General features: G+C 44.4%; 1 protein-coding gene across 3 annotated transcripts in view; it reads left to right on the top strand.

Annotated features, from left to right (window-relative positions):
* Positions 1–24,026, top strand: part of GALNT1 (polypeptide N-acetylgalactosaminyltransferase 1) — a 418,536-nt gene that overhangs the window by 55,665 nt on the left and 338,845 nt on the right. The window lies entirely within an intron of this gene.

Genomic DNA, 24,026 nt, shown 5'->3' with positions numbered 1-24,026 from the left:
CTTTAGGCTTTATTAACACCTATGGAGCCTGGAGACCTCAGGCTCATTTGCATGCAGTCTTTCTTTCATCCTATAAAAAAGGAGTATAAAAACAACTCTGACCGGAGCTCCCAATGATTCCAATACAGCTGTTGTTCAAAATTCCTTCAAAGATCTTCAATTATATTCTACCGATTGAGGAAAGTTTTGCAACAAGATGAAGGTCACTATTCAGAACGTCCTTAAGGTGCAGTTTTCTCCTTAAACTCACTCAACCGTGTGGTAGCAAAAACTAAAAGAGAAAGAAGGCACCAAAGCGCATAGTACGTTCTTAAAATCTTGGATTTTATTCTTAAAAGTTATAATCGCAAGAGTATGTTTAAAATGTGCATAAAACAGTATACAAAACGGGACGCCAGCTCCACTCGCTCGCCCGACCCTGGGTTTCGCCATTCTCAGCTTCTTCCGGGGCGTGTGCTGACGTCCAATATCAGTCCCGTATTTAAATACTTAATGACCATAGTACATATTACACAAACTTACATGTGAACAGTACATAGATGCATAAACAAAAATGTCCCGATTACATCTTACACAAACTTATATGTGAACAGTACATACATAAATACAAATGCAAATGAGAAGAATGAAGGTAAGATATATTTTCTGGATTTAGAATTGTATGGTGAGGGTAATAAGATAAGTAGTAGAAACTATTTTAAGCCGGTGGACGTAAATAGCTATATTCAATATAATAGTTTCCACCAAAGACCTTGGATAGATAACATACCGAGAGGGCAAATTAATAGAATTGAAAGAAACTGGATGAACAAACGAGATGCAGAAGACCACAAAATAGAGAAAAATATTTTCACTATGACCGAAGCTCCAAGGATTCTTCTTCTCCCTCTTATTTTATCTTAAAACTTTGATGAACAACATCTTCAATTTCTCCTGCTGAAAGTATGTCACCATTCAGACTAGCACCATCGCACTCTCATTCTCCTCCTTTATTATATTGTAACTGGAAGCAAATATGCAGGCAGATGGTGTGGTACGTTCCAACAAGGTTAAAATTTATTCCAATTCATCATACTCACAAAAATCCATTAAAAATGCACATATCACAAATTCACATAACGGGACGCTAGCTTTCTATCCGCCCGACCCAGGGTTTCGCCGGCAAGGCTTCTTCCGGGGCGTTGCTGTGCACCACGAACAACTGTGTTTTTGTGCGAGATGCTGAAGAACAGACAAAAATTATTAAAAATAGGTTCAGGGAAAGAGGTTATCCGCAAAGGCTTTTAGAAACAAATTCTGTTACAAGAAAAAATAAATATAAGGTAGACGACACGACAATCAACCCCCTATTCGTCACCACTTTTTCACAAAAAGCTCTGCAGATTAAGTCTAGCATACAAAGACACTGGCACATTTTAAAAAATGACCCGAGCATAGGAAAAAATTTAATAGAAAAACCCAGGATAGTGTTCCGAAAGGCTCCAGCGTTAAAGGACATCTTGACTAGAAGTTATGTGAGAGAAAACATTGAACAACAAAAAATAAATAGGGATAAGATTCACATACTGTGAGACATGCAAAGCCTGCAGTGAGAGTAGACCGATGAGAAAACTAATGAGAGATAACGTAGAGGTGAACCGGCATAAAATTACTTTAAAAGAGGAGACGAACTGTAATACAAACAATGTCATCTACATTCTGTTATGCCCCTGTGGATTAGGTTATGTTGGGAGAACTGGACGTAAAGTTAAACCTAGGGTGGTGAAGCATTGTAGGAATATCAGAAAGGGGATCATTACTCACAGCGTATCGGCACATTTCAAGAAGTTCCCTAATTCCAAACCTAATTTATTATTTTTTTTTCAGTCCTAGAAAAAATTAAGACACTTTGGCGAGGTGGACGGGTGGATGTTAAACTTAGTAAAAAAGAAGGCTTTTGGATACATAAGTTGGGCACTCTCACACCAGGTGGCCTCAACATCGATTTTGAATTGAAATGTTTTCTCAAAGAGTGTTAGATTATTTAAACACAGTAATTACAGTTGAACTAATTTGTACACTACAATATACAGTGCAAACACTTGCGGTCACATGACACTAATAGATCTATAGCTACCTAGATAGGTAGGATAAACCCCTTAGCGCTCCGCGCCGTAGCTGTACTGCGCAGCTTCCCACTATTGGCGCTCAGCGCAGTATACAGCTACTGCACTAGCGCATACTATTTTAGAATTGTCGCCACGTCATGAGATTTGGGTGACAGAGGCAGGAGGAGTTCCTGTCTCCGTCACCCGACCAATCAAATCACTCCCGCCCGCTGATCGCCGTGATTGGCCAGTCAAACCTGACTGGCCAATTACAGCTATTTTAGGCTGAAAAACGTGGTTTTAGCCCCTTCCTCTTCCTCCAGCGGCACCATTTTGGTTTGGTATCGCTGGAGAGAGGAAAGAGCGTTACTGTGTGCACCAAAATACACTTTTACACTATAAATAGTGTTCTGATCCTTATCTGATCCCTATTGTTCCCTACAAATCCCTATCCCTATCTGTTTTTTCCTGTGTGTTCCCTGTCTTGTGTGATCCCACGTGTCTTCAGTTTTTCCCTGTCTGTCCCTTCTGAACCCAAACGCACTTTTCAGTGCGCTGTGTTAGTGTTGTTCTGCACTGGATGCACTTTTCAGTGCGCCGTGTGAATAGCGCTGCACAGAATCTTTAGCAGTAGTTAGTTTGTCTTAGGGCAAGCTAGGTGCATTTGTAGTGACTTTTTGCGCGGTGCACATAGGTTTTTTTTCGGTGCCTGGTAATATTTTTTTTTTCCAGAGCGCCGTAGGTGTACCCGTAGTTGGTTGCACTTAGCTACTTTTTTGTGTGTGCTATCTGTGCGGCTTGTCCGTGTAGTTTAGTGCACATTATTTTTTGTGTGTGCCATCTGTGCGGCTTGTCCGTGTAGTTTGGTGTGCATTATATATATATATATATATATATTTTTTTTTTTTTTTGTGTGCCTGCTAGACGGTTTATCCGTGTAGTTTGGTGCACATTATCTAATTTTTCTAGTTCTCTATTTTTTTTTGTGTGCAATGTCTCAGAAGACGTACACCGTGTTGGAGGCATATAACATGCTTGCCTCTGACACCGAGTCAGCTAGTGGGGATGATGGTCCCTTTTACCTATCATCATCCTCCTGCTCATCTTCCAGTGACCTGGAAGGACCCCTAAGAAGGCGCCGTAGGGTTCCAGAGACTTCTGCGATTGAAGCGCCTGGGACTTCCACTGACCCCACATGGGTAGCCCCAGATAATTATACCCCTCAGGTCCCTGACTTTTTGGGCCACCCTGGAATTAAATTTGACACGGCAGGGCTCAGAGCTGTGGACTTTTTAAAGTTTTTTTTTTGATGAGGAGCTGTTGAATGTTATTATATTTCAGACAAATCTCTACGCTGCACAACATATTGCCCAAAACCCCACGTCCTTTTATGCACAACCCTACAGGTGGACCCCTGTCACTGCAGCAGAGATGCACAAGTATTGGGGCATAATACTCCTTATGGGGATAGTAAAGAAGCCTTCAATCAGGGACTACTGGAGCACAGATATACTGTACCACACCCCCATGTTCCCCATGGCAATGAGCAGGATGCGCTTTGAAGCCATCCATAAGTTTTTGCACTACACTGACAACACACAGTGCCCACCCAGAGGTGACCCCAGTTATGATCGGTTATTTAAGGTCAAGCCCATATTAGATCATTTTAGTGCCAAGTTTGCCCAGGCATATACCCCCGCCAAACATGTGAGCATAGACGTGTCCCTGGTACAATTCAAAGGGAGACTTCAATTCCGCCAGTACCTGCCCAATAAGAGTGCAAGGTATGGTGTGAAGATGTATAAGCTGTGCAAAGTTCATCAGGCTATACTTACAAGTTCAGGATATATGAAGGGAAGGACTCCACTATAGTGCCCCCAGAATGCCCCCCCTTCCTGGGTGTTACAGGGAAGATAGTGTGGGATTTAATGCACCCACTGCTGGACCAGGGCTACCACCTCTACCTGGACAATTTCTACACCAGCACCACCCTGTTCAAGTGCCTCTCTTCCAGAAATCACTGTACGCAGAAATCACAGAGGTCTCCCTAAGTCGCTGCTTGGGCAAAAACTTAAAAGGCACGAAAGCAGGGCACTATGCAGCGACTCTGTATTGTGTGTTAAGTACAAGGACAAGAGAGAGGTCCTTGTATTAACCACAATACATCAGCACACCACCACCCCTGTCCCAGTACGAGGTGCTAGTACAGAAACCCCCAAGCCAGACTGTATTTTAGAATATAACAAATACATGGGTGGGGTGGACTTGTCTGATCAGGTGCTTCAGCCGTACAATGCCATGCGGAAGTCGAGTGTGTGGTACAAGAAGCTGGCCAGGCACATCATGCAGATGGCATTGTATAATGCTTATGTGCTGCATCGATATGCCGGCCAGAGGGGAACTTTCCTGGAATTTCAAGAGGTGGTAATAAAGTACTTTCTTTTTGGAGACCAGGAAGGGGGGAGTGCCAGCACTTCTGGAAGCGAGGCCACATCACGTATTGTACCAGGGCAGCACTTTCCAGGAGTAGTTCCCCAAACAGCCAGCAAGGGAAGGTCACAAAAGAGGTGCAGGGTGTGCTCCAAAAATGGCATTCGGAAGGACACCATTCATCACTGTGAGACATGCCCAGAGAAACCAGGGTTATGTATGAAAGATTGCTTCCGAATTTATCATACATCCCTGGATTTTTAGAGTACCCTGTTGTTACCCTGACGCACAGCTTATACATCATGCCGCATGCCGCACCTTCCCTTCTAAGCCCTGCCATGTGCCCAGCCTGTAGATTACTGTCCCGTATGCTTTACCCGGGAAAACGTGCATCATGATTTTTAGGGTGTTTGTCTCCCATGGCAGCAGCTGGGCACAAAATGACATAATGGATATTTTTTACTATGCACTATCCATTATGCACTTTTTCAGGGGTCCACCTGTGGGGTTAAAATGCTAACTATACCCCTAGATTAATCATGGAGGGGTGTAGTTTCCAAAATAGGGTTAGGGGTTTCTACTGTACTGGCCCCTATTGGCATCTACAAATCTTTCATGATGCCAAAAAGAAAAAAAAAAGTACAATGTCTGTGCTCCAACAAGTTATTCCCTTTTGAGCCCTGCCGTGTCTCCATCCTGCAGATTATTGCCTCCTATGGGGTTTTGCCCTAACCGGAGTAACCCGCAGAATGATTTTTGATGTGTTTTTCCCCAAGGGCATGAGTTGGGCAAAATACTTTTGTCACTTCAATGGCATATTTGATAAATTGCAATTCAATTGTTTCTCTGCACTACTCATTTTGTATTACATTTGAGCCAGCACCTTAGGGGTTAAAATGCTCATACAAGCCTACATACATTCTTTGAGGGGTGCCCTTTCCAAAATGGGTTCACTACTTGGGGGTTTCTATTGTACTGGTACCTCGGGGGTACCCCCCATTACCAATCTAGTGAAAACGAAGCTTGAACACCTAAATTGTGCTTCTTTCTTCCTGACCCCTGCCGTGTGCCCAGCCTGTAAATTATTGGCACATGTGTGGTATTGCCGTACTCGGGACAACCCGCAGAATGATTTTTGGGGTGTTTGTCTAAAGTGGCATGGGTTGGGCACAGTATATGAGAAACTAAAATGACATTTTTGAGATAAAAACACAATTTTTACTCTGCACCATTTACTTTGCATTCAATTTTGACCAGCGTGTTGGGGGTTAAAATGCTCACCACAACCATCGATAAATTCTTTGAGGGGTCTAGTTTCCGAAATGGTGACATTTTGGGGGGTTTTCTATTGTACTTTTACTTCAGGGGTTCTTCAATTACACTGTGGCACCACAAAATATTTGCAGCCAAATTGGCCTTCAAAATTCCCAGTATCGCTAACTCTGTTCTGGACATCGCTGTGCGGGGAAACAGCAGCTGACATCCACATGTTTGGTATTGCCGTACTCGGAAGAAGCAGGGCAAGAAATTAGGAGTATATATTTACCTCAAATTCCTTCTGAATGTATCCATTTTAGGGCTAAAATGGATACTTGTGGGGGTATATAGTACATAAGCCTTTATATTTTTTCCCCCCAAAAAAGGAACGGATCACCGAAATGAGAATACTAACATAAACTACAATGTCTCACGAGAAAACAATCTCAAAATCACAGAGATATCTTAAAGCGTTGAAAAGTTATTACCACAGGAAAAGACACTGGTCAAATTTAAAAAAAAAAAGTAGCGAGCCTTAACGTGCAAACAGGCTGCGTCCTTAAGGGGTTAAATTTAAAAAATAAATAAATAATAATAAAAAAATATATATATATATACATATATATATATATATATATATACACACACCCGTTCACATTCATATTCAGTCACTTTCACACCACAAAAGTATAAGAGACTTTTGTTGTAGTTCACATGCACTCTTGCATATCTCCCCTCACATTTAATCGTTTGAATATTCAAATAACAATGGGATTGGAGATTTTTGGTTACAGTTCACACGCACATACACATATCAAAATGAAAGACCAATGTGTAGTTGAAAGACGCTTGATCTGTATTAAGTCAGAGTTAGGGAAAGAACCCCTCTACCAAAAACTATAAGTCCGTCGGAACAAGTTGTGTGTGGTTTTTTTTTTTTGTCAAAATAGTTATGTGGGAGAAAATATAGGCATAGTAAGACAGGTGGATACTGCACGAGGAAAAGTAGGTGTTTGTAGAGATATAGAGGCTGCACTCCTCCTGTCACACAGGTGAAACAAATTACTCGGAGCATGGTGAATGAACAAGGTTTATAATTCTTCTGCTAATTCTGTTTAGTATATATATTTGGGGCATTTGTATTTATGTATGTACTGTTCACATATAAGTTTGCGTAATATTTAATCGGGACATTTTTGTTTATGCATGTATGTACTGTTCACATGTAAGTTTGTGTAATATGTACTATGATCATTAAGTATTTAAATACGGGACTGATATTGGACGTCAGCACACGCCCCGGAAGAAGCTGAGAATGGCGAAACCCAGGGTCGGGCGAGCGAGTGGAGCTGGCGTCCCGTTTTGTATACTGTTTTATGCACATTTTAAACATACTCTTGCGATTATAACTTTTAAGAATAAAATCCAAGATTTTAAGAACGTACTATGCGATTTGGTGCCTACTTTCTCTTTTAGTTTTTGCTACCACACTGTTGAGCGAGTTTAAGGAGAAAACTGCACCTTAAGGACGTTCTGAATAGTGACCTTCATCTTGTTGCAAAACTTTCCTCAATCGGTAGAATATAATTGAAGATCTTTGAAGGAATTTTGAACAACAGCCGTATTGGAATCATTGGGAGCTCCGGTCAGAGTTTTTTTATACTCCTTTTTTTTATTGTTTAAAGTGGGACTTGTTGGATCGGTCTCGGACTGTGGTGTTAGCTCCTGTGGTATGGAAGTGTGCTGCACTGTGTTTTTATAATTTTTTCTTTCATCCTGTTGGTAGATGTTTTTAACCAATTAGCATGGCACTTTCTGGTATTTTAATTACATATTCTAATATTAGCCTGTGGACTATGTTAGAATAGGACAGGGGAATAAAAACATTTACCAGCAAATACACATGGGAACCCACTGTACAATACGGGCATGTAAATCTGCCCCTGTGACCAACTCGCTGAACCCCTAGTGTTCGATGGAGAATCCCCTATCAGTCCCCATCAGCAGGTGTTCGCAGCTGAGCTTCATGTTGATAAAGCCATTTCAGTGCAGCTGCTGGATCTTTGAAAAAGTGAATGGAGCCCAGTGCCACCACCCGCAACTTGGCAGGGAATAACATGGAAAGAACCGCCTTTAACCCCTTCACGCTCAGTGATGGATAGATCTGCCACGGAGCTATGACGGGTGTATGAAGAGGGCTCACGGGCTGAGCCCTCTTCATACAGAGATGGGCTTTGCTGCATATCGCAGCAAAGACCCATTGCTAACACCCACGGTCTGTGCTTTCTCCGATCGCGGGTGTTAATCTTTTCTTTGCCGCCGGCAAAGTCCCCAGCGGCACTGAAAGCATGGCTGCGCCATGTTACCTTTGATCGTCGCTCCCCCGAACATCATCGGGGAAGGGGCGGCGGGTGGCGCGGCGATTGGTTGCCATGACCGCTTCGGGTCTTCATTTGATCCGAGGCTAAATGGCTTCTGCCTATTCATTACAATGAGCCAAACTCATTATGTATCGCTGTGTCCCAAAATGCCCATCTATCAAAATATAAAAACTGTTATAACTGTCGGTGACCTCAGACAGGAAATGACGCCCAAATGTCCAAAATGCGACTTTTACACCTTTTTGCATAACATAAAAAATGTAATGAAAAGTGATCAAAATGTTGCACAGACCTCAATGAAAACGTTGGCTCATTTCGCAAAAAATTACATATCACACAGCTTCGTACCCCAAAGTATGAAAAAGTTATTAGTGTCCTTTTTCGTACACATTCGTTTAATTTTTGAAAATGTATTAAACCTGTATAAATTTGGTATCACCACGATCGTACCGAACCAAAGAATAAATTAGTGGTGTTATTTGGAGCGCAGAGTGAAAGTCGTTAAAACTGAGCCCACAAGAGCGTGATGTACATGCTTTTTTTTTTTTGAAAATTTTTCCACATTTGGATTTTTTTTTTCTGCTTCTCAGTACACGGCATGTTATAATAAATGTAAAATCTGTTGCGCACAAAATAAACCCTCACACAGCTCTGTACACAGAAAAATGAAAAAGTTATGGATTTTAGAAGGTGGAGAGCGAGAAAGGAGCGATAAAACCCTGCGTCCTCAAGGGGTTAAATTCCTAAGTTGTTTCTCGATAGCTGAAAACCTTGCATGTCATTTTGATCTTACTTCTGGTCTTCCCTTTACTCTGCATTTATGGGATCAGAATGCTGTATCAAGTGCCATTGTGTTGTAGCACTTAAAGGAAACCTACCACTTGTAGTGGCAGGTTTCTGATGGAAATACCGGGCACCAGCTCAGGGTGAGCTGGTGCCGGAGCTTATTTTCGTTAGTGTTTTAAACCGCGGTATCGCGGTTTAAAACACTTTTTAAACTTTATAGCCGGCGCAGGCAGGTACGCGCTCGGTGCTTACCATGCGCGCGGCTACATAGGAAGTGAATGAGAGCCGCGCGCATGGTAAGCGCCGAGCGCGTACCTGCCTGCGCCGGCTATAAAGTTTAAAAAGTGTTTTAAACCGCGATACCGCGGTTTAAAACACTAACGAAAATAAGCTCCGGCACCAGCTCACCCTGAGCTGGTGCCCGGTATTTCCATCAGAAATCTGCCACTTTCCTTTAAAGGGAACCTACCACCACAAATCTACCTATAAAGGTAGATCGGGTGGTAGGTGGATCAATGGGACGTGAGGATAGCCCTTTTAAGGGCTAATCCTCACGTCCCCGCACTTTTTTTTGGAACTTTTATCAAACTTTTATGCGAATTTTATTATGCGGCTACTGGGGTGTGGAGTAGCCGCATCTGAGGTTACACGAGGTGGCTACTCCACGCCCCGGTAGCCTATTTTCTCCTTCTACTCCCCATCTTTGCGCGCCCTCGTCCGACGATCCTGCAGTCTGCGCATGTGCAGAACAACAGGCCCGCCCCTGTACAGCCCCGGCTACGGAGCAGTGACTGCGCAGGCGCGGGCCTGCTGTTCTGGGCATGTGCAGACTGCAGGATCTTCGGACGAGGGCGCGCAGCTACGAGCAGCTGCGCGCCGAAGATGGTGAGTAGGAGGAGAAAATAGGCTACCGGGGTGTGGAGTAGCCGCCTTGTGTAACCTCGGATGCGGCTACTCCATGTCCCAGTAGCCGCATAATAAAATTAGCATAAAAGTTTGATAAAAGTTCCAAAAAAAAGTGCGGGGACGTGAGGATTAGCCCTTAAAAGGGCTATCCTCATGTCCCATTGATCCACCTATCACCCGATCTACCTTTTATAGGTAGATTTTTGGTGGTAGGTTCCCTTTAAAGGTGCAGACATTAAGCAGGTTTCCAGGCTGCGATAACAGATAGGAGATTCGGCAGGAGCTGCACTGCACATGTCTTGATGCATGCTTGGCTAGGCCATATCCCCCTCCTCCATCCCTAAGCATCCATATCTTACCCAGTGCTGTATCCTGCACCTTTCACCACCTCACAAATGTGTAGATTGGCATACCATTCTTTAGATTGCTACAGATTCAGGGGTGCTCTTTTCATTCAAACCCCCCCCCCTCCCTGTTGCCGAGATATTAGTCCTGGTATCTGACTATTTGTAATCTGTTGTTGTCCAAAGAGGAGATGCTGGACCTGGAAACGTGTGTTATGCTGATCTTCATACTGTCCAATCAGTGGCAGGCAATGTCAGCGAAGCTACGATGAACAGTAGACATCTGTGATTTTTCTTCTGTGTTTTTGTCAATATAAACGCAGATGCAAAGTAAACTCAAATGGAATGGTGCTGAAAAACGATGTAAACCTAAAACATGGGGGCAGTGGCCTGGCTATGGAGGAGAGCAGATGTCCAGCACACTAGCTCCCCCTCTGACTTGGGCTTAAGCTGTGCCAGCGTTTTTACCCAGCAGCCCAACTGTACCCACACTTGGGACTGAGGTGAAATTGTGAAGACCCCCTCATCGGTCCAGACTCGAGTGGTATAGGCCACTACCTGACGAGCCTCACTGCAGCAGCAGCCATGCTGCCGGAACATGGTGTCATGCAGTCCTCCTTCACACTGTCTGGGACCATTCTTGCCATCTGTGAGTAACCGGCCCGCTTCCCCTGTTGACCGCCACCATACCCGATGATTTGGGGCTGTGTCCGGATCTCTACCACCTCAGTGTCCCTGCGGCTCCAAAGTAAGCCGCTGGCCCTGCGGACCTGCTCCAGTCCTTTAAGGCCTGGGGACAAGATCAGAGGTCCTACAGCGTCTGCCTGAGAGTAACATGGAGGGGACAGATGCTAACCACGGCAGGGAAACCAGTAGTTGCTGGCTACTGGGAGCATTATCGGGGCTTCTATCAATCATGTGGGCTTACTTGTACCCCAGCAAATGGTGCCGGGCTTACAGCTCCATTTGCTTCCTACTTGCTTACTTAACCGCTTTACTTGCTTAAGCATTGGAGGGCTTGGCTGAACTACGGAACCTTAAATCCCAATCGAAAGCGATTCCTGCTAACAAAGACATGGATTGCTCATGTGCTTATAGTGCTGAGATAACTGTGTTGCGTGAAGAGGTTCAACAACTACAGACTCTGACAGCGTCCCCTGAGGTGGCTCAATTAGCCTTGAAAGACCAGATGGGCTCTCATTCTGTCATGCTCTCTGCTTATTTTTTCCAACTCCAATACTTGACAAATCAACTTGATGATGCTGAGAATAGAGGCAGATGGAATAACATCCATATTCGTGGTCTTCCAGAATCTGTAAATCCTCTCAGCTGCATGAAGTCCTCTATTCAATATTCAACTTTGTTCTAGGGGTACATTGAGCTGGAGGGATTTTCCTCCTCATTTATTACAAGGTGCTTAATAGCACATTGTAATGAAAGGGCTAACACGAAGCAGTCTCTGGTTTTTGGAAGACCCAAGGCTGTCATAGCGACGGATCGCCGTTCCCCGATGAAGTCACGGGATGGCACCGATCGCGGGTAAGCCTTTGCTGCAATATGCAGCAAAGACTTACCGGCTATGGAGAGTGCTCAGCCTGTAGTATTACGTCACATGTCGGTAAGGGGTTAAACATGCATCACAAGGTGTCTCAGGTCCAAGCCTGCAAAGGACAATCTCCACAACTGTGTGTTTGATTTTCCTCACATCTGGCAACTCTGATGAAATACCATTAGAACTATATATGATATTGACAAAACAAATTTTATTTTTTTCCCCAGAATCTGCAGGGCTGTATAATGGAATAAAACTCATAATACCTACAGTATCTGGCAAGGGTCTGCTCAGGGTATTCAATTGCGACTGCACAAACGTCAAGGAGTTCTCTCCACAGAAGTTTAAGATCCGTAACAAATATGTTACTACCCGGGTTTTTGGACGTTCTGAGAGGTAACTCTTAGATGAGCAGGCACAGTGTCCCACCTTATTTCCTTGGTTACAATATCTTAGTTGTCCTCTGAGGTTACAACAATAGCCAAATACAGCTGAAAGGACTGTGGGTGCAAATCCAAAGATCTTTAGGTAGTACATCATTCTCCATACCACTGGTCTACTAATGTATATAAAGTTGGGATGCCCCCTACAGGAGATCCAGCTGAAGCTGTAAATGGAGTATTAACACTATTCCTTTTTTCTGGGGGTCCAATTAGACGTTCCAGAGCCCGCACTTTTTCTAATCTAGTCATGACCGGATATATTCCAGTGTGGGGGGTTGGGTCTAGGCACCCCACACAATTCACATGTCCATCCACCAGACCATTATAGGGTGGGGTGGAACTTTTCTCTGGATTTTTGTCTTTGTACTAGGTTTATGTCCGTTATCATCATAACACTCATCATATCAGCATACTCTTTCCTATAGTTGTTGGTTGCCTGCTCCTGTTCAATGCATTAACAACATTTCTCTGTCGCTTTTCCATTTCCATCATTTCACTGCAACCAGCCTCTTTGTTCTCTCTGGAACTTCCCATTTTGCAACATCCATCTGCCTTCTACACCATTCTGTAATAGTCCCTCAGAGCAACCTTGTCTTTTCTTTTAACTTCAACACAAATGGCTTCATCTCTGATACCCCTCCCACCCTACCTAGTAAATTCGCCTTGGTTCTCTATATATCTCTAAAGCCGGGCACACACGTGCAGACTATCCCCTCTAGGGAGCCCTCACAGCTTCATTACCTCCAACTGCCTGTCAAGACCAACAGCTTCCTAGTCTCACCTTCCCTCCAGCAGATTGGGATCTACCACAAATATTTTTAAAGTGTGACTGTCAAAACTCAGTCTCTCTTTCCTCAAGCAAATTACGATCTACCAACTACTTTTCAAGGCGGACTCTTTAGGTATTGAGGGAACCCAGGGTATCCCTTTCTCTAGCCTCTCAAAGTCCATCTTTGCAACCAAAACTAAAGGAAAACTAACATCCTAACATGTGCACAAACTTCAGAAACTCATACAATCCCCATACATACTACCACTCATCACATGGAGTTTTAAACTAAAATAACAAGATTCTTTGGACTGGGCGATATAGGCATGCAACTCGCAGACGTGGGAAAACCCAAGCGAGGAAAGACAGAGCAAATTGTAAGAATGCGCTTCTTGCCTTTTATTTATGCAGCTGCATGGTCTGTCTGTCCTGAAAGGATGATCCACAAAGTGTCCGGTAGGCATCATGCAAAACCCGTCTCGCGTTCTGGCACCAGATTTGTTGTAGAAATATCTCTGATGTGATGTGGGTCCAAATTGTTCTATAGTACGAGCTGCTCGGAGAATCAGTTACATACGTCTTGTAAGACGATTACAACTTTATTTACATAGCAGAGAGTTCTTATAGGTTTTTGGGAACAAAGAAACTTTACTTTGAAAGGATGTGTCCATGTAAGGTAATCTCTAAGACATCTGTGTGTGCCGGGGGTGGTTTTATGTTGATGTGTTTCTTTCAATAAACTGATTCAATCAACAAACAGAGAACAATAACAAGGAAAAAACAAAATGACAATCGCCAATGTAACAAATTGGAAGAATGATAATCAAAAGGAATGAGACAGTAAGCAGAATGGAGGATTACAATACATTATGTTGTAGTATATGAAGCACAATGCAATGTATGGTCTTCTTAAAATATACAGATTTCGCTCAGCGCCTCATGCGGAAATTTCTTAAGACCTAAGAGCAAACCTCATCTCAGTCTTTATAATCCTATCATACTGAGTAGTGAGGCTATGTGGTTATTTGTAAGGCAGGTAATTACCCCCGCATCCAAGAAGGCTGAATAGGATGGTGGTCAGTAACCGCAGCAGAGCATATATTAGCTCCTCTCCAACTACTTACTAGTATCCCAACTTCGAACAAAGGAAAGCTCAGTTATGTCTGGGACCTGGGATAGAAGCGAGTAAATTTGTGAGATAACATGGGGGGGGGGGCAGAGGATGAACGAAACAATCCCTCGAATACTGTAAGAGAGTCTGCATACGCGGCAGCGGAGACAGCTTTGGCTATGAAAGATCTGACTTGTGAGTTCTCAAACCATAATGTGTTAGTAAGTTCGGGGTGGGGATGAAAATCTGCCAGAGTTAGCAAAGGAGAGCCCTTTAGAATATAATACAATACGGGGTCGTCGAGGACTCCCCAGCCCAAAAACGATAATTTTGACATTCCTGGGGGAAGCTATTATGTGTTGTTCATCCTGGGAGAACCTAGGATTTCGTAATATTGGTGCGAGGGGGCTATACGGCCAGGATAGGGTCCCTCTAGAGATCAGAGATTTTGTCTTTCAAAAGGGTAGCCTGAGGAGGAAGGGAAGAAACAGATTCAGGAGAGATCCATGGGAGGAGTTTAAGTAAGACCGGAGAGTAGGTTTGTTTCAAGGACAACCATTGTTTAGTTGTGGAGTGGAAATGCCAGTCTAGGAGTCTCATGAGTATTGAGGCCTGGTGGTATAATTGTAGGTCGGGAAGAACAGCGCCCCTCCCCTGGATTTGGGACAGATAAGGACCTTCCAACCCACTCTGAGCCCCAAATAAATCTTAACATGGCCGAGCGCAGTGTTCTGAAAAAGGTGGCTTGAGGGCTAATGGGCACACCCTGGAAGACGTACAGGAACTGAGGGAGAATATCCATCTCGAGGACGTTAATCCTACCGAAGCAAGATAGTTTCTTTCTATTATAGTGCCGTAGGTCTCCCAGGGTGCGCTCCAAAAGAGGTAGGTAACTGAGGGTATAAAACTTAGACAGTTCAGTAGGGACTGAAATACCTAGGTACCGGATGGAGGTCTGCTGCCACTGAAACATGAAACTATCCATTATGTGTTGTACCTCTGTCTGAGGGAGGGAGATGTTTAAGGCTTCTGACTTGGAGTATTTAATTTCGAAATTACAGAGTGTGCTGTATCTCTTGAATTCATGGATGAGAGACGGAAAAGAGATCCTCGGTTGCGATACGTATAGTAATAATTTATCGGCGTATAGTGCTGCTCTGCAGTGGCGGGAGCCCATGTGGATGCCTTGGATATTGGGATTGTTCCTTATGGCAACAGCCAAATGCTCCATTACTATTACATATAGCAAAGGGGATAAAGGGCACCCCTGCCTAATCCCATTCTTGATCTTAAATGAAGAGGATAAATTATCATTTACCCTAACTTTCGCAGTTGAACTTGAGTACACTGCCAGTATTTTCCCCAGAAAATTTGGGCCAATTCCTATCTGTCTCAGCACTGCCTCCATGAAGCCTCACTGAACCTGGTCGAAGGCCTTTTCTGCATCAATAGACATCAGAAGAAAGGTCTTGTTCAGGTAGTCTCTGGCCTCCCGTCCCTTAACAAATCCCACTTGGTCGGTGTGAATTATTGAAGGCAGGTGAGGGCCCAGTCTCTCCGCCAAAACTTTGGCGAACAATTTGACGTCCACATTAATCAAAGAGATGGGCCGATAGCTGGCGGTGTGACGGTTCCTTCTCTGGCTTGGGCAACACAATAATATGAGCCTCCAAGGCCCAGACCGGGAATCCAGAGTCCACAGAGACAGCGCCGAAAAACCTTAACTAATAGAGGAGACAACAACTCCCTATATTGTTTGTAAAAGGCTTGTGTGAATCCATCAGGGCCGGGGCTTTTCCCTGCTGGGGTGTTTTTAATGACGGCAGAGACCTCTGCTGGTTCAATCTCCTGCTCCAGCGTAACCGCCTCCTTTCCAGACAAGGGGGGTAGACCGGTTTCAGATACGTACGACTCCACCTGAGCCTCATATGAGGGATCTGCCTTATATAGTGCAGGTTCTTTCAAGGCGTACAAGGAAGAGTAGTACGAGGAGAAACTATCACACATGGCAGAAGGGTGGTAAACCTCTGTCCCCTCTGGACTTTTGATCTTAGGTATATATGAAGTGAGGGATCAAGGGGCGGCCGCACTTATCTGCATGATCATGCAAGTAACTTTGGAATCGTGCCCTGTGTTGCAGATACTTCTGATCTAAGAGGGATCTCAAAGATTCCCTGGCCAACATTAACTCTGCTAATACCTCCTGGGATAAGGGAGGTACCATGTCTAACGAAGATATATCTTAAATCACTCTTAAGGCTCTCCCATTGTTGTGGTAGAGGAATTAGGTTGTCGGTGGCTTGCGTTTGGATGTAGGCATTTATGCACTCCTTGATGTCAGATGAGCATAGGGAAGTCCCTAAGAAGATTGTCATTTAACCGCCATGTCTATGGGGGGCAGGTGTCTTGTTGCAGTGTCAGAGTCAGAAATATGGGGGAATGGTCTGAGAATAAAATGTTTCCTATTTCTGCTGTAGGGGCCCAAGTTAGTGCGTTGTGACTGGAGAAAAAAAGTCAATTCGCCTATAGGAGCCGTGCGCTCTTGAAAAGTATGTATAATCCCTGTCATTGGGATGCAGAGTACGCCATATACCTAGCAACTGGAGGGCCTGGAGGTGGCGTTTAAGGGTTTGAATCTGACTCTGTGGGGTGGAGCTCCTCCCCAACGAGGTGTCGACTGAGGAATCTAGTTGGAAATTGAAATCCCCCCACCACCACTAAATGACCCTCGGCAAACTTTGAAAGTGCTACTAGGAATGACTTACCTAATCACAACCCTATTTCAGTTTGTAAGTACCAGGTGGCGAGTGTCAACACTTGTCCCATAACCTTTACCTTCAAAAAGACATAATAACAAGAGTCATCCGTCTGTGAGGCAATTACTTCGTGGGGCGGAGACCTATGCAGGGCTATCGATACTCCCCTAGACTTCACCTCCGGGATAGCGCTGTGGAACCAGTGCGGGTAATTCCGATCTTGGATGTTTGGCACGCTGGTGGACTTGAAATAGGTCTACTGTAGAAACAGAATATTGACCCGTCGTTTATGCATATCATACAGAATTTGTGAACGTTTCTGAGGAACATTCAGCCCTCTGACATTAAAGGAACAAAATTTCAGAGCATCCATTTGGTAGAGGGGTAGAGTGAGAGAAGGAGAGAGAAGAAACAATAGAAACGCGAAACTAGACAAGTAGGACAAACACAAGAACAAGGATTGCATTGGGGAAGCAACAGCTACAATACCGCAGACAGAGCAGCTGGCCACGGAATCCCCTGTGGGTAGTAAGCTAACTGGAGGACACCGCCACCCCCGCCACAACAGAATCTTACACAAAAAGAGAATATAGTTACTTCTGAACGTATCAAGCATTAAGGGGAATGGGTAAGGGAGGGTAGGGAATAGGTGGGGATAAGATAAATGGTCAAGGAATTTTGTTTCCTAATATCTTAACCGGATGAATATAGTATGGCGCGTCTAACTGAGCAAAGTTCGGCTTGATGTCTGCCTTAACGCTGTGGCCCATATTGGGTCTTCAACGCCAACAAAAAATGCAAATATTTGGAACACACATAAAGGCATAAAGTATACAGTGCACCAGCAGATCCCTGCTAGCAAGGACAGTAAGACCGGAGGTATATCAGTCCATAGGCTGAGGTCCAGGGTCGTATCCCGGACGGGGCCCTCCGGGGCCGCAATGAGCACAGCGTCGGAGGGGGGGGGGATTTGGCTCTCCCCGAGGAGGGGGGTTCGCCAGATGCCTAGGCGTGGGTAGGCCAGGCCAATCTGAGATGACTGGGATATCCATTACGGCGGCTAGAGTGGGAATATCTCTGGGATGGGTCACAACATATCTTCGGTCTGCCCGTCTTATCTGCAAGCGTAATGGAAATCCCCAGGTGTATGGAATGTCTCTTTGCGGTGGTTCATCCAGCATGGGTTTGAGGCGCAGGGTATCATGCAGCAAGGGAGCTTCTACAGTCTCTGGGAGACCTCGCACCCTAATGTTTTTACGGCGTCCTCTGTTTTTGGCATCATCTAACCGATCCGCCAGATTGTAGTTGGTATGTGTGAGTAGATATTGCAGCATTGTGCGTATTCAAACACTCAGTGAGCGTGGTATGGCCTTCCTCCGTTAAGGAGACCCTAGCTCCCAATTGTTGAACCTATTGTACCATATTTAGCTCCGCAGCGTAAGATTGCTCCAATCTGGCAATGTAACTTTCCATATCGTCCCTTGTCGGTATGGTATGGAGATGCGAGCTTAGAGCACGTAATTCAGCCAGAGCAACAAACTCTTGAGATCACATGTTGTGTTGGGCGGTTGACGGGCTCGGAGAGAAGGCTGTAGCAAGTATACTGTGCCCTGTAGAGGGGACGAGAGATGGATCCTCACCCTGTGAGGGTCTAGGAGAAGGAGTCGGGGTATGAGCTGAAGGTGTTACCGGCCAGTCCTCTCCTGTGTCAGGCCACAAGACGGGGGAATGGGGAGCAGGTGAAGTGGCTAGTTTAGGACTTCCAGATGTAACTGAAGGGGCCAATTGCTGATGGGGGTTCCTCATCCCAGTTACTGCATCCTGGCCCTGTTGTTGGCTCTCTACCTCTTCAGCCCATGAGAGGCTAGCTGGTAAAGGGAGAGTCAAGAGGGCCCCTAAACATCACTAGACAGTCTCCCTAGTGCAGTTTCTGGTGCAGCTTCAGGTAGGCCTATGGCCAAAGCAGGGGGAAGGGGATCTAGTACCTGGGAGTTGCAGCTCCGCTGAGCCTGGGGACCGAGCTGGCAGAGCCAAACAGGGGCCTCCATCGGTGTCGGCAGGCATCCAGGTGCAGAAGCAGAATCCCCAGAGTGCTGCTCTGTATCGGGGCCGGAGTTCTCCAGCCTGTCGGCTCGTTCTTCTGCCATCCTCCCTTTCATGTCAGCGAGCGGAGAGATGGCTCCCGGCTGTGTGGATGAGGGGGTTTCGGTGGTGGCTCCGGCCGGAGCGGCCATCATCTTGGACACGTGGGCCCTCGCTGCGGGCAGTGATGACGCGGCCACCATCTCGCTCCGCTCTCTGTCACAGGAGATTGTTTCAGCCGCCAGCGGCATCCCGGCTGATGGGACATCTGGGGTCTCGGGAGCGTTGGCTGCCCTTTCATGTGCAACTGTGTCTGTGGAGTGTCGGCCGCCATCCCTGGGTTTCGGGCCGGAGCTGTGGCAGACGCTAGGCCTGTTAGGTATCTGCCGATCCCTCTAGCAGAGGACCAGCTGAGTTGCGCTGCCCTTCGCTTTGCCCCCATTTGTGAGGTAGGAGATTGCTGGATACGCTTCGTTAATCGGTCTCAGGACGGGGGAAAGGCAGGAGGGAGGTTGGTGTGCAGCCATCTTCCTTCACAGCCAGGCCACGCCCCCAGGGGGTGGTTTTATGCACAGATGTAGCTTGTTGAAATATATAGAAATGGAACCTGCTGTTATTTGCCCTCATAGCGGCCAGATCTATAATCCTAAGACACTGGAATTCCTCAGTGTGCCCCACGATAGCCTAGTGGGCTAAGGAGATGCTAACAAATGCATGTCTGAAGGAACTGTCAGCTGAGGCGGACTGTACGCAAAATCATATTTAAAGATCTGGCAGCCGTGGATACTCTTTAAGAGCTCTCCATCTTTCAATGGCCTGGGCTAGGGTAGAAACACACCTGGGACGGGTAATTGGAGCTGCATGTCTTGTTATGTTACTTCATTCCTTGTTGTCCTTTACCTTCCCCCTTAAAGGGGTTGTGTCACCATAGCAAATGGCTGTAATTGGGTCCATTGCATTCTGACAAGTACTTTCACCATTTACACTTATTACAAGATATGCAGGCTTACTGAGATAGCTCCTCTTGTTCTGGTTGCTGGCGCCCCCTGGTGGTAGCTGTTTCCCGTCCTGAGCAACAGCTGATCTGGCTGAGTCTGCACACATGGATTCCCCCAGCTGCTCTGCACTACAGATCACTCCACGGGCTCACAGCTCCTCTCCACACTGAGAGATCAGCTGACACACTACAGCCAATTGGAAGTGAGAGAGGAGGAGGGGCAGAGATTGTGCTGTGATGGCCACTGCTTTCCAGCTCCACAGGTGCTTCCAGCAGCAGATACAAGGTAACTGCAACCAGACATGGCTGTCTGCTGCACAGAGGAGTCCTCACCTAACATGGATCATAGCAATATGGCAGCCCTCTCCTCCCTCCACCATTAGTCAGGTCACAGAGGAGGCTGCAGAGATAACACAACAGGCTGAGCTCTGACCTCTCCTGATGCAATTCTCCTCCTGTACTTCATGCTACACTGCCGTCCTGCAAGGGGCCCCTGTCCCTGACTATCAGGGAAGTAGCTAAAGATCAGTAACATGTGAGAAGCTGTCACCTATTTATCTATCCAAGTCCTATTATCTATCCAAGTCCTATTATCTATCTATCTATCTATCTATCTATCTATCTATCTATCTATCTATCCATCTCTATCTATCTAGTGAATTAGTTGAATTCCTTACAAAATACACAGAAAGAGATGCAATTAACGGCCCCAAAGTAACATACATAAATACAAAAGTTTATAGTAAAAGTCATAAAAACAACTAAAAATGTCCATGTTAATGCACTTAATTGTGTACAATCAATGCATACAAATAGAGCAAAACAATGTATTCTCACAGCATCATGGTCGGTCAGGCGGACAGTAAAGTGTAAATATGTTGGAGGTCTAGAAAAATGCAGGGACGGCAAACTCCATGTGTATCCTCACTTCAAAGTGACTTTGGAGTGACGATACACGTCGGGTTTATCTCCCCTGCACCCACCTAGACTTCAGCCATGCATGTCAGCCTGACCGACCATGATGCTGTGAGAATACATAGATGCACATTTACTAAAAACAGTGCAGTGTGTACTATGTGCAGTGACCTGTGTAGTGTGCAGGGGCCACCAGGATTTTTGGCGCATATTCCTCATGAATCTGGTGCCCCCTGCACTCTCCCGACAGAGTGCACCAACTTTTTTTGCACTTTTAACATGGGGCGTGTGACACTTTGGGACTTTGCATGTTAAATCTGGCGCACGGTCAGACTGAGCACCGGAATGCCCCCTAATTTGTCAAGTATTTTCTTATTCAAGTATATATTGACAATGATTAAAAGGAGAGGAAGCAGTGTCAGGGCTTTGGTAGGTGAGGCACAGCACCAATAGCAGGTTCCTGCTGTGCTGGGGATCAGTAAATGCAGGGACTATTTGAGCACAGCAGGTGGAAGGAGACTCTGAAGGCTGATCGCTAGGCCCCTCCCACATCTGCTTTTGTATGGAGCAGAATACAGGCTGAACAAGCATCTTAATAACAAATAGAAAGGTATTTTTACTTCCAGGTAACCATTACAAATAGATTTTTGAAATATTTTAACCTCTGACAGCTTTTTTTTTTTAGTAAATAGTTTCGTGGCATAACCCCTTTAACCATTGCCTCTTCCATGCTTTACTTCCACTTTCCTTTTCTTCTCTCTTCCTTTCCCTTCTTTTACCTCTGTTTTCCCATCCTCTCTTCTTTACTATTCTATTCTTTCTATTATACATTAAGTGAGTCTTAACCCCTAGGCGCACCACGGCGTTATACTACGTCCCCGGGGCTAGATGCTTAGCGCACCGGGACGTAGTATAACGTCCAGCTTCTGGGACCGGCTCACGAACTGAGCCGGTACCAGAAGCAGCGGCTGTCAGCTGTCTATCACAGCTGACACCGCGCTGTAACACCCGCGATCGGAGCCGACTCCGATCGCGGGTGTTAACCCCTTACACGCCGCGGTCAAGCATGACCGCAGCGTGTAAGGGTATTCCTGCTGTGGATCGGATCCCCCGTGCCGCTTACCGGGGGATCCGATCCTCTTCCGGGCAGCTCCGAGGACTGGCATGTGCCCCGGAGCTGCCCGGTCTCCATGGCAGCCAGACCCCTTCCGGGTCTGACTGCAAACTGTCTGAGCATGCGCAAGCTTGCTCAGACAGTTTACACTGCTCTACAATAAAATAGTATTGTAGAGCAGTGTATTGAACTTAAACCAGTGATCAGAGCATCACTGGTTTAAGTTCAAGTATGTATAAGTAAAAAGAAATGCAAAAACACTTAACACTACACATTATAATAAATAAAAAATAAATACATAAAATATAAGCCCCTAAAATGTCACTTTCCCATAAAAAACTTAATAAAGTATAAAAAACATAAAAACACAAAAAACCCCCGCATATTTGGTATTGCCGCGTCCGTAACAATCTGCATAATAAAACAGAATTGTTACTGGACCCGCACGGTAAACGCCGGAGGAAAAAGAACGCAAAAAACGTTCCGAAAAAAGAAAATTTTTAATTAATACCCTATAAAAAATGCTCTACAAAGTGATTTAAAAAAATTTATGCACTCTAAAATAAGCCCACTAAAAAGAACAACTATTCTCGCAAAAAATAAGCCCCTAACAAGATTTGTCAGCCAAAAAATAAAAAAGTTATGCATATAAAAAGATGGTGATGCTAAAATAAATAAGATTTTCTCCAAATTAGTTTTTATTCAGTACAATTGAATAAAATACACAAAACCCCCACATATTTGGTATCCCTGCGTCCGTAACAATCTGTATAATAAAACAGAATTGTTATTAGATCCGCAAAGTGAACCCCGTAAAAAACAACTTAAAAAAACTCTCTCTGAAAAAGATGATTTTTTATTAATGCCCTTTAAAAATGCTCTAAAAAAAGTAATTTTAAAAAGTTATGCAATCTAAAATAAGACCACTAAAAAGAGCTATCATTCTTGCAAAAAATAAGCCCTTAAACAGATTTGTGAGGTGAAAAATAAAAAAGTTATACATATGAAAGACGGTGATGCTAAAATTAACAACAATTTTGCCAAATTACTTTTTATTCAGTAAAAATGGTAAAAAATAAAAAATATATATAAATGAAGTATTTTCATAATCGTGGCGACCCATAGAATAAAAATAATATACTATTTTTATGGTATGGTTAACGGCCAAAAAAAAAAACACATAAAAATTTTCCTAAAAATTGATGATTTTCATTTCCTCCACCAACAAAGAGTTAATTAAATCTCACCAATTAGCTGTAGATGCCCCAAAATTACGTACCAGAAAAGTGCATCTCATGTGGCAAAAGAAATAAGCCCCTATAGGTCCTCATAAAAAAAAAAGAAAAAAATTATAGCCTGTACAATGTGACATAGCAAATCTGATTTGGATGGCGCCTCCTTCCTTTCTATGCCCGGCCGTGCGCCCATACAGCAGGTTACCAGCACATATGGGGTATCCGTGTACTCGGGAGAAATTGGGTATCAAACTTTGTGGAGCCTTTTTTAATTTAATCCATTTTAAATGTTTAAATTTTCCACCCAAAATGAGTGTATTGTGAAAAAATATTACAATTTGCAGACTCCACCTCCGTTTTGTTTTAACCCCTATAAAACACGTAAAGGGTTAACAAACTTCTTAAAAGTAGTTTTTCATACGTTGAGGGGTGTAGTTTCCACAATGGGGTAATTTATGAGTCTCGCTATTATTTAGGCCTCTCAGTGTCAATTAGAAGTTGAGCAGGTCCATCTAAGTACGGGTTTTGGCGATTTTACAAAAAATGTGAAAAATTATACCTAAATTCTGAGCCTCATAACATTCTAGTAAAATATGGGGAATCTTAAAAAACCATGCCAACATAAAGCAGACATTTGGGAAGTGTAAGTTATGAATTTATTTGGGTGCTATGACTATCCGCATCAAAAGTAGAGAATTTAGAACGTTGAAAATAAAGAATTTTTCAAAATTTTTGCCAAATTTTGTTTTTTTTCATAACTAAACACAAAAGATATCATCCAAATTTTTAAACTAATTTGAAGTACAATGTGTCACGAGAAAACAATCTCAAAATCCCCTGGATATCTCATAGCGTTCCCAC

This window comes from Engystomops pustulosus, chromosome 5 (assembly GCF_040894005.1).
Source record: "Engystomops pustulosus chromosome 5, aEngPut4.maternal, whole genome shotgun sequence".
Taxonomy (NCBI): domain Eukaryota; kingdom Metazoa; phylum Chordata; class Amphibia; order Anura; family Leptodactylidae; genus Engystomops; species Engystomops pustulosus.
The sequence above is the reverse complement of the archived record's forward strand: the minus strand, read 5'-3'. Positions and strand labels throughout refer to the sequence as shown.